Here is an 11,076-nt window from a genome sequence, read left to right on the forward strand (position 1 = left end):
GGACAGCCCGGCAGGAGGGTGGGAATGGCACAGGTCGCAGTTAGGCTATCTTGGCAAGAAAAGTAGCTTTAGCAGAATAGAGTGGCACCTGTAAGAAGTAAGAAAGGAGGCTTCATCGAATGCGCTGGCCGAACACGCAAAAGCAACTGGCAAATAGACCAGAAAAGGGTAAAATTAATTAAAGGGAAAAACTGAACTTCGGGGCTATATCTTGACTCTCTGACAATTCAGACAACGGCACACATTCTTGAATGTAATGACGGCCACTTCCCCGACATGTATATACCTACGTCCTATTTTAAAATATACATAATCGGACGGTTTCCACGTTCATTTTTCGTTGTGAACGAGGCTCCCGTGCCGAAACAAGAACCCCATGGGATCGAAATAAGAACCACAACAACACAGAAAGAGAGAAGTGACAGTGGCACAGCCAGCGGCCCTGACAGTGCCCTAGCTTTCCTTTGCCACAACGAGGATACATCACGTGCTCCAACTCTGCACATCACAACGATTCCAGCGCTCGCACCTCTAGTGGTGGGCCTCATGCCCAATATCAAATGCTATCAATACCTATTTCTAGTCTGCATTTGTTTCTAACAACAACTTCATTCCTTCTTTGTCTGGTATTCCTCATTCTGAAAAAATCAGAAATAACGAATGAAGGCATTCTCAGCCTTATCTTAAAACTGTAAGTAAAGAAATGCATCGGCCCAGACGGGATGCACAATGTATTCTTAGTTCACTACTTCCTATGGTCATCTAAATATTTAACAATCATATTGAATAAATCTTTATTTTCTGGCACTGTTCCTTCTTTATGGGAAATGGCTCCCTCTCTTTAAATCTGGCAATAAGCAGTCTCTATTGAATTATAGACCAATATTATTTACTTCTCAATCACGTAAAATGTTACAACATATCACTCATTAACACATTACACTCTCCTTGGAATCGAACAGATTGCTATCTCACAAAGAAAATGGTTTTAGACGTGGTTTCAGTACAACAACACAATTAGTTGAATTCACGCACAATATTTTGCTTAGCCTTGATCCTGGCGACCATGTTAAGGTATACTCATCCTTTTATACAGTTTTACATTCTAAACTCCTAGCTAAACACAACGTGATACTAAACAATGCTCAATTTTAAGAGCACATCTAGCTTTTTGGCATCTCGCTCTCAGATTGTTTCTTACAGATGAACCATCTGTGCTGTTAATAATGTAACATCAGGTGTGCCACAAGGGTCCGTTCTTGTGCCTTTATTTTTTTTTCATGTACGTGAACGATTTGCTTGCTCACACTTCCTTTAACGTTCATTTTTATGTCAACAATTGTACTTTATATGAAATTATTAAAACACACCGCGACCACTACCACTTGCAGGAGTCATCTGCTGGACATTGCAACTGGTACAAAACTTAGCAAACGAATATTAACTTTAAGAAAATCATGCTTGGGTCTTTTTATAATAAATCACCCTCCGTTTTTTACTACCGTATGATAACAGTCCTGTAAGCAGGGTTTCCAAATATAAGTATCTTCATGTCCATTTCACACATGACATGGCATGGGCCAAGCAGAATGACTATTATTGAAACAAAGCATTAAAAAACTCTGCTATCTGTGCCGCACTCTGCCCAAATTCCCAAATGACACAAACCTCCTCTTATATCAATCGTTAATTCGTCCTGTAGTGACTATACGTCCGCTGTCTGGAACCCGCATAAGCAGTGTAATATTGAAAGTTTGGAAGCAGTGCAGAAAAAGCAGCAAGATTAATATGTCATCATTACGACCGCGATTTCTCGCCATTTTTTACTCTACCTTCAATGCAATTACCTCCATTCCATTCGCTGAATAGAATAGCAGTTCTTGCAAAGTATCGTTCTCTCGACAGTTAAACTGTCACACAACAAGAACCGCATAAACTTCGCTCTACAGTCAACGACAAGACGCTCTCACAACCTAAAATTGAGGCCTTATTATGCTTGAACTAACATGTTCAAGTTCAGTCTTTTCCACCGTTTCTGTGAAGACTGGAATTCGTTACCTGGTTCTGTTCTTTCATGCCCACCGCAATGTTTTGCAGCTGAAATCCACAATGCGTGTATGTAAAATACACCGATGTATATATATACAAGTGGTACTTGCTTGTTCTATTTTTTTTTCATGTTCCCAATATTTTGTATTACTTTAACCTTCTATGTTGACACGACAATGTTATGTTACCTGTTAGTGTTTTTCTCATTGTCTTTACTTATATTTTTCCGTATCCTTGCATAACCACTCCTGCCATGGTGGACCTAGTGCTGCAGTATGTGTAAATAAATAGATAAAATAAAGCAAATAGGCACAGTAATCTGCATGCCTCTTGTAGTGAGTGGCTCGCTTTAATCCATCAAGTTGTAATGACAAACACATGTTCTGATACCCAATGGCCATGTATGTTTCATGTTTCATCTTGTATTGTGAAGCATGTATACAGGACGCTTGCATTTTTAAAGCACGAAAGGTACTTTAACGGCATTTTCCAGCAGAGAAAGTTACTTTCACTATATTCACACTGTAATGATGAATGTAGTGGGTCATGCAAACTCGCCAAACTTATTGTCAGTGCTGAGCATGCCCAGACTGTCGCTGATTTCGCTAGCTAGGCCTACCCTCCTATCTGGTCTCGGATAACAGTTTTGACTGTCTTCGTTCTTGATTATAATTGGTGGAGTTTGCGGGGTCTCCTTGCAATCCTGGAGTTGCCAAGCCGGACTCTACCTGCTGTCGTGTCCTGCATCTGCCACAAGCCCTCCTCCTATGGCTTCCCAGGCCATCGTGTGCTCCGGCGCGGTCTGTCAGCGGGATCCTCCCATATTCAGCGGCACTGACGATCACGACGTCGACGACTGGCTGGCTACTTACGAACTCGTGAGTGTCTTGAACAAATGGGACGAAGCCACGAGACTGGCCACTGTCGGCATTTACCTCAGTGGCATTGCCCACTTATGGCTTCGGAACCATGAGACCGACGTTCCCACCTTGACAGCATTCAAAGCAAAGTTCAGCGAAGTCTTTGGTCGTCCTTCTGTCCGCAAACTTCGTGCGGAGCAGTGCCTTCAGTCGAGATCTCAACTGCCTGGTGAGAACTTTACAAGTTACATAGAAGACGTCATTGACTTGTGCAAACGCGTCGATGTGAACATGACAGAGGTGGACAGCATCAAGCATATTTTTAAGGGTATTGACGAGGACGCTTTCCAGATGCTCATTTCAAAAAGCCCTGCTACTGTCGCCCAAGTTACCAAGCTCTGCCAAAGCTATGATGAGCTCCGCCGTCAACGTCTCGTCACCCGCCGTGCTGTCCCACATCAGGAATCGATGTCCGGCTTAACTCCCTCGCAAGACCCCGTCCTCCTCTCGCAGATCAAAGATTTCGTGCGCGAAGAAGTCGCCCGCCAACTCTCGCTCATCTCTGGCCTACCAAAGCGCAGTGCACCGCTTAGCCCTACTCTACGGATTATTATACGAGATCAAGTGTCTGAGGTCCTTCCTCCGCAGCTGGTGCCACCAGTCAATGCACCATTGACGTACGCCGAAGCAGCAGCACGACCACAGACGTTCCAAGTGCCGCCTCCACTGCCTGCTCCTGTTTATGCCGCCCAGCCGCCACGACCTCCAGTTCGCCGAGTCCCTAATCCATGGCGCACTGCCGACAACCGACCGATCTGCTTTTCGTGTGGTCTACCTGGGCACGTCGCACGTCTGTGACGCCGCTGCCTACTCCACTCACGTGAAAACCTATGTCCATATGAAAACGATTACACATACACTCAATACACCCCAGACCCCGAATTGTACGCTCCCCGTCCAAGCCACCGACCAGCTCCTGATCGCCGATCTCCTTCTCCACGTCGACGCTCGCCCTCCCCGATGCGCCGACGCCCCTCTACAATCGACGCGGAAAACTAAATGACGCAGTTCCCGAGGCAAGAACAGCGTCCTCGTCGCAAAGCACAAGCCCTCTTCGTTTGCCGCCGAATGCAATTAATGCCGTTCTTGAAGGTGTACCCGTACTTGCCCTTATTGATACTGGTGCCGCAATTTCTGTCATCGCCGAAAAAGTTTGCCGTTCAATTCGAAAAGTGACAACGCCTTACTTGGGTTCATGTCTTCATACTGCCACTGCACAGCCTGTGCAGCCTGTGTACTGCCAGACTTGTAATTCAAGGAGTGCCCTACACAGTGCAGTTTGTAGTACTCCCGCACTGTTCTCATGACATCATTTTAGGTTGGGATTTTCTCTCCCATCACCAAGCCGTCATTAATTGCGCCCGTGCCGAAGTCGCCTTTTGTCCCCTTGGTGATGCGCTACCAGTGCACGGTCGTCCTTCCGACGCGAAGTTGGTCATTAGTGACGACACCCAAATCCCTCCACGCACTACTGCCTTCGCACCTGTGTCGTGTTCCACCGTCGTCGACGCTACCGCATTCTTCACGCCTTCCGCTGCTTTCGTTCATCGCCACCTATCACCGCTCCCAACCGCTCTCGTTACTCTTCAAGGTGGTGCGACCAACGTGCCTGTAGAGAATCCGTTCCCATTCACGATTACGCTACTTCGAGGCGAATGTATTGGTTCGATAGAATCATTCGAAACCATCGCTACACTTGACGTTCCTGATGAATCATCGGAAGTCAGCGCCCTCTCCTGTAGTTCCGTGAATGACCCTTCCACTACCGACACTTTCAACCGTGTCATCGACGAAGGCCTAAACCCACAACGAAGGTATGAGCTTTTGAGCCTCCTTGACAAGTTTCGACCATCTTTTGACAGTCACAGCGCTACTTTAGGTCGTACATCTACCGTATGCCACCAGATCAACGCAGGTAATCACCCACCACTACGGCAGCGACCATACCGTATTTCGCCGACTGAACGCCGTATCATCGATGAACAAGTAGGTGACATGCTAAAGCGAGGCATCGTTCAACTGTCAAACAGTCCTTGGGCGTCGCCGGTTGCTTTAGTTAAAAAGAAGGATGGCAAGATACGCTTTTGCGTAGATTATCCTCGCCTAAACAAAATAACACAAAAGGATGTTTATCCTTTGCCTCGAATCGATGACGCCCTCGACTCTTTACAAGGCGCAGAGTTCTTTTCCTCCCTTCATCTACGCTCTGGGTACTGGCAAGTGCCCACGAATCCGGATGATAGGCCAAAAACTGCCTTTGTTACACCAGACGGGTTGTACGAATTTAACATGATGCCATTCGGGCTATGCAATGCGCCGGCAACATTGAGCGCATGATGGACACTATTCTACGAGGCCTCAAATGGAACACGTGTTTGTGCTACTTAGATGATGTAGTGGTATTCTCGCCCGATTTTCCCACGCACCTTCGTCGCTTGGAACAGGTTCTATGCTGCCTCTTTGCAGCAGGCCTCCAACTCAACTTGAAGAAGTGTCACTCTGGAGCGCGCAAGCTGACCATTCTCGGACACGTCGTGTCGAAGGATGGCGTTCTTCCTGACCCCGCTAAGCTACGTGCTGTTCGCGAGTTTCCGAGGCCCGCGTCTCTCAAGCAGCTGCGTAGTTTCATTGGGCTTTGCTCATACTTCCGCCGCTTCGTCCGTGATTTCGCCTCGATCATGGCGCCTCTGACAGACCTACTTCAGAGAGACCGCAATCTATCTGCGTGGTCTCCAGCTTGCGACAGTGCTTTTGCGAAGCTCCGACAACTGCTTACAAACACACCCATACTGCGTCATTTCGATTCAAGCGCTCTCACAGAAATCCACACAGATTCTAGTGGTGTCGGTCTTGGCGCTGTACTCGCCCAACGAAAGCCTGGTTACCAAGAATATGTTGTTGCGTACGCGAGCCGCACTCTTACAAGAACAGAAGCAAATTATTCGGTAACTGAGAAAGAATGCCTAGCAATTATCTGGACCATTACAAAATTTCCGCCTCATCTGTACGGCCGCCCTTTCGATGTTGTTACCGACCACTACGCGCTTTGCTGGTTATCCTCCCTCAAAGATTCCTCAGGACGCTTGGCACGATGGGCTTTACGGCTCTAAGAGTACGACATCCGCGTCATTTATCGCTCAGGCTAGAAGCACACCGATGCCGACGCACTTTCGCGTTTGCCTGTTTCATTGATATTGCGAGTGTCTCCATCCAAGACAACTTCCTTCCACTATCAGGACCCATCAACATGGCTGCGGAGCAGCGCAAAGATTCATGGATTGCGTCTCTGATGGATTACCTATCTGAAACACTCGCCCACCCGCCATCTCGAGCGCTACACCAACAAGCCTCTCACTTCGCCATCCGTGATGGAATACTTTATCGCCGCAACTACCACCCTGACGGTCGCAAATGGCTACTCGTCATACCCAGGCATCTCCGCGCCAGCATATGTGCTGCTTTCCATGCCGATCCGCAGTGTGCGCACGCTGGTTTGTTTAAAACCTACGCCAGGCCACGTTTTCGGTTTTATTGGCGCAGCACGTACACATTCGTTCAAAAGTACATTCGATCTTGCACAGAGTGCCAACGCCGCAAGCACAATCCTAGCCGTCCAACTGCACCAATGCAGCCGTTGCCGTGCCCAGCGCGACCATTCGACCGGGTTGGAATAGACCTTTATGGTACTCTACCATATACATCAGCTAGGAATCGCTGCATTATTGTAGCGATCGACCTTCTCACGAGATATGCAGAAACGGCCGCTCTACCAGCCGCAACGGCACGTGACGTTGCGTCTTTCCTGCTGCAACGTTTTGTTCTGCGTCACGGCGCTCCACGTGATCTTTTGTGCGACCGAGGCCGCGTCTTTCTCGTGGATGTTATTCGAGAACTTCTTGCAGAATGACATGTGATTCACCGCTGTACTACCGCATATCACCCACAAACAAATGGCTTGACCGAGCGTTTCAACCGTACGCTTGGCGACATGCCTTCTATGTACGTCGCCTCCGACCACACCAACTGGGATATTATCCTTCCTTACGTAACGTATGCTTACAACACGGCACCTCAAGCAACGACAGGCTTTTCTCTATTCTTTTTACTTTACGGTCGAGAACCATCATCTCCAATTGACACCATTCTCCCCTACCGACCCGACTCATCCGAAGACACACCAGTTTCCGAAGCCGCGCGGTATGCGGAAGAATGTCGGCAATTAGCTCGCACCCTTACAAATCAAGAACAAGGGCTACAGAAATTTCCTCACGACGATGGACGGTCCAACTACCAATTTTTGCCCAACTCTCTTGTTTGGCTGTGGGTGCCCCCCAGTGCTGCTCCTGGTACCTCTACAAAGTTTGTCAGCAGGTACCATGGACCTTATCGTGTCATAGAACAAACTTCCGCTGTTAACTACCTCATCGAACCCCTCACGGCCACTGTGGACCTGCGTCGCCGAGGCCGCGAAATCGTTCATGTGGATCGCCTCGAACCATATCACGAACCACTTGTCCTCTCGACACCTTAGAACACTTACTTGGCGCCATCTTCAGCGAGGGGGAAATATGTAATGATGAATGTAGTGGGTCATGCGAATCTCGGCAAACACATTGTCAGTGCTGAGCACGAGACGCTCGGCCCGGACTGTCGCCGATTTCGCTAGCTAGGCCTACGCTCCTACCTGGTCTCGGATATCAGTTTTGACTGTCTTCGTTCTTTATTATAACACGTAGACACATAGCTACGTGGTAGAACAACTGCTTGCCACGCAAATGACTCAGGTTCGATTCCTTTGCTGACCCAGAATTTTCGGTCATATAATGTGAATTTTTGTGTACTGCAAGCACTTTTGGTACCTGCCCGCACACTTGCAATACTGTAAGGTTAACGTCAGTTGTAGTTAGGTTTCATGCACTCAAGTTGATTGAAGTGGATGTGTCCAGGGCCATCCTCACGAGCACCAGCACTCTATATCAGCTTATCGCTTCTGGTGTTGCTAATGCTTATGTTCCCGTTGTCATCCTTGCGCAAGTAATAATAATAACATGTGGTGTTTGTCACTCTATATCCACAATATGATTATGAAAGATGCCGTAGTAGAGGGCTCCAAAAATCACGACCACCTAGGGTTCCTTAACTCGCACCCAAATCCAAGCATTTTTGCCTCCATCGAAAATGCAGTCGCCGATGCCGGGGATTCGATCCCGCGACCTGTGGGTCAGCAGCCGTGTGCCTTAGCCACTAGACCACCACAACAGGGCTCGTGGTGCAAGAACAAAGAACCGATTATGTAATCATCTGCAACTTTTTAACATATGTCTGTGTGCGAGCAACATTTATATATATACTTAGTGTTATTTAGCAACACGTCGCTCAATAAAAAACTTACAACATGGTCACCTTTTCTCCACATGCTTTGCACGTCGATTCACAAGGAATGTGGGATATGCCGAATTTTTCGTTTGCATCTTGCTGGATTTTTTCGGTCACGCACAAGATGACAATTTTTCGCTCACAATCAACGATGCCGACACCACAATTTCTGTGACACAACTCTTTAACCCTATCGCGTTAAAATAAAAGGGACTAGCAGGGCTGAAGAGGATTGTGCACGAGTGTTCATGTGAGGATAGACGCATGATAGGGGTTTCAACCTAGAAAGATTGTGGTTTCGTTTTCGGAATATGAAAACCCAATGTTTGGTGCATCTTCAGCACAGAATAGTGGAGACGTATCAGGGTGCAGCAGGATCGGCCTTTCGGCACAGTTTGTCACAGCTTTCACATCACTGTAAAACTCTTTCGCATAAAAAACTAACAGGACCAACAGGGTTGCAAAGGATTCAGAGAGAGAGAGATGCCAGACAGTTTTCGGTGCTCAAATACAAAGGTTGGGCAACAAAAATTGCAAAGGCAAAGGCAATCCACTACATGCCACTGGTTTTTGTTTTTAGCATTTAGTGCAATTTAATGACGTTAAGGCTACATTGCCTGCAAAGCAGCAAGAAAGTGTAAAATCTATATGCATTATCACGATCAATCACTGCAGCTAAATATAATGTCGTTCTAAAGGGGCACACGATGTTACATCTAAAACATACACAAATAAAAATAATAAAGTTACAATGTTGACATAAGAGGTTTGCTATCTGTCTTTCTTGCACATTAGCGATCCATGTCCTATCCTAATAGGTTTCTATGAGCATGAATATACCAAGAATGTTTGCAAAAAAAACAACGATAATATTAATACCATTTCAACACCAAAGGCTCATTTTCATTGTTAGGCACATTATTAGTGAGATCTGACAGAATATCTCTTGGCATGACTGCCTGTCAGATATCATTATTAATTCCCAAGCTCTAATAATGAAAGAAATCATTCTAAAAATCACACAGATCACACATATCAGCTTTCATTTCTATATCTAAAATGCATTTTTCTCGTGATGCAATTTTAGGCAACTTTTTGAGATTGTGGACATGATGCTTTTGGTACTACTGATGGCCAGATAATGATGAAATCCTTCCCACATCTTCCTTAACATGTGCTGAGTACAAATATATTCTTTTAAATGTATCAATTACTTAATTACTAACTTAAAAGAAGCAATTAGTAGGGACTGACAATTTTAATATTTCTCACATTTCAAAACTTTCTTGTTACATAATACAAAATCTACACAAACTTTCTTGATTAGTTATTTGCATTCCACAGTTTATGCGGAGCAATACGAGCCATTAATGACTTATTATAAAAATGCTTCGTTATAGAAAAAGTTCGAGCAAAAATGGTTATTTTACACAATGTCATGGTACAAAACAAAGCTGCGGAAATCACTAGAAAACTAATTACATAATTCAAATCAGCATAAGAAGTTATGCAAATAGTTAGAATTTCATAGAACTGTACTGTGGATTGAAAAAACCTCGAGTTTCATCTTCGATGAAGAAAGTACCCGCACACAACTCGCTTTTTATGTTAACTTTTTTGTATGATAACGGTACACGTGTTTTTCAAGGAGGTGTCTTTGTGAAAAAGATCTGTTACAGTGTCCACAGGAGAAGGGATATTCTCCTGTGTGGGTGCGCATGTGCCTAATGAGAGTCCCCTTCTGTGAAAATGACAGACTGCACTGGTCACAAGAAAACGGACGATCTCCTGTGTGTGTGCGCATGTGATCCCTGAGGGTGTTGCTCAGTGAGAACGATGCACCGCAGCAGTCACAGGAAAAGGGACGCTCCCCTGTGTGCGTACGAAGGTGTCTTTTGAGGTTCGTTTTCACAGAAAATGCAGCTGGGCACAGGTGGCACCGGAAGGGGCGCTCGCCCGTGTGTTTGAAGAGGTGTGTTTGCATGAGGGCCTTGTTTTTGATCGCATAGCTGCACTGACGACACGAATGCAGTCCGCCCCGTACGGACACAAGTGAATGGTACGCCTCACGGGAGGCCGAAGACAAAGAACCTGCAAAACCACAGAGACAAAATAGAGGAAATGAAAACCTTACATGCATTGCGTGCAACTACACAAGAGCACTAGGCAATGAAGAAAGATTACTGCACTTGTAGATGAAATACATAATCACCTTCGCATAAGCAAGCCATATGTTACTGGAGCAATAACCGTGCCACGACGACATGGTTATAAACAGTTTCCCTCTATCTTTGTACATACTATGTCTAACACATGAAAAGGTCTCCAGTAAATGTGCACGAATACAATATCGATGTAATTCTGGTACTATATCTAAATGACAATGTTTATTCATAATACGCTAATTGATAAGGCACCAGCCCAGTAGAACATTTATTGCACTTTTTCCCCCATAGAAACACCAATAAAATACTACACTACAACCAAAAAAAATTTGTCATTCAACGCATGCAGCATAAGAAATAAAATATGAGTTTACAAGGTTAATATGAAAAAAACTAAAAAAATATGAAAAAAAGGAAACAAATCATTGAGAAAGGATAAAATTATCACAGTTTGATGGTTAGAAATGCTGACACATTTATGAGAAATGCCAAAGGAATAAATTATGCATACTCGCGCTTTTTACACATTGCCCACTATTGTTTCAAAACAACTTCAGTGACAGCAT

This window comes from Rhipicephalus microplus, chromosome 9 (genome assembly GCF_043290135.1).
Source record: "Rhipicephalus microplus isolate Deutch F79 chromosome 9, USDA_Rmic, whole genome shotgun sequence".
In the NCBI taxonomy this organism is placed as follows: domain Eukaryota; kingdom Metazoa; phylum Arthropoda; class Arachnida; order Ixodida; family Ixodidae; genus Rhipicephalus; species Rhipicephalus microplus.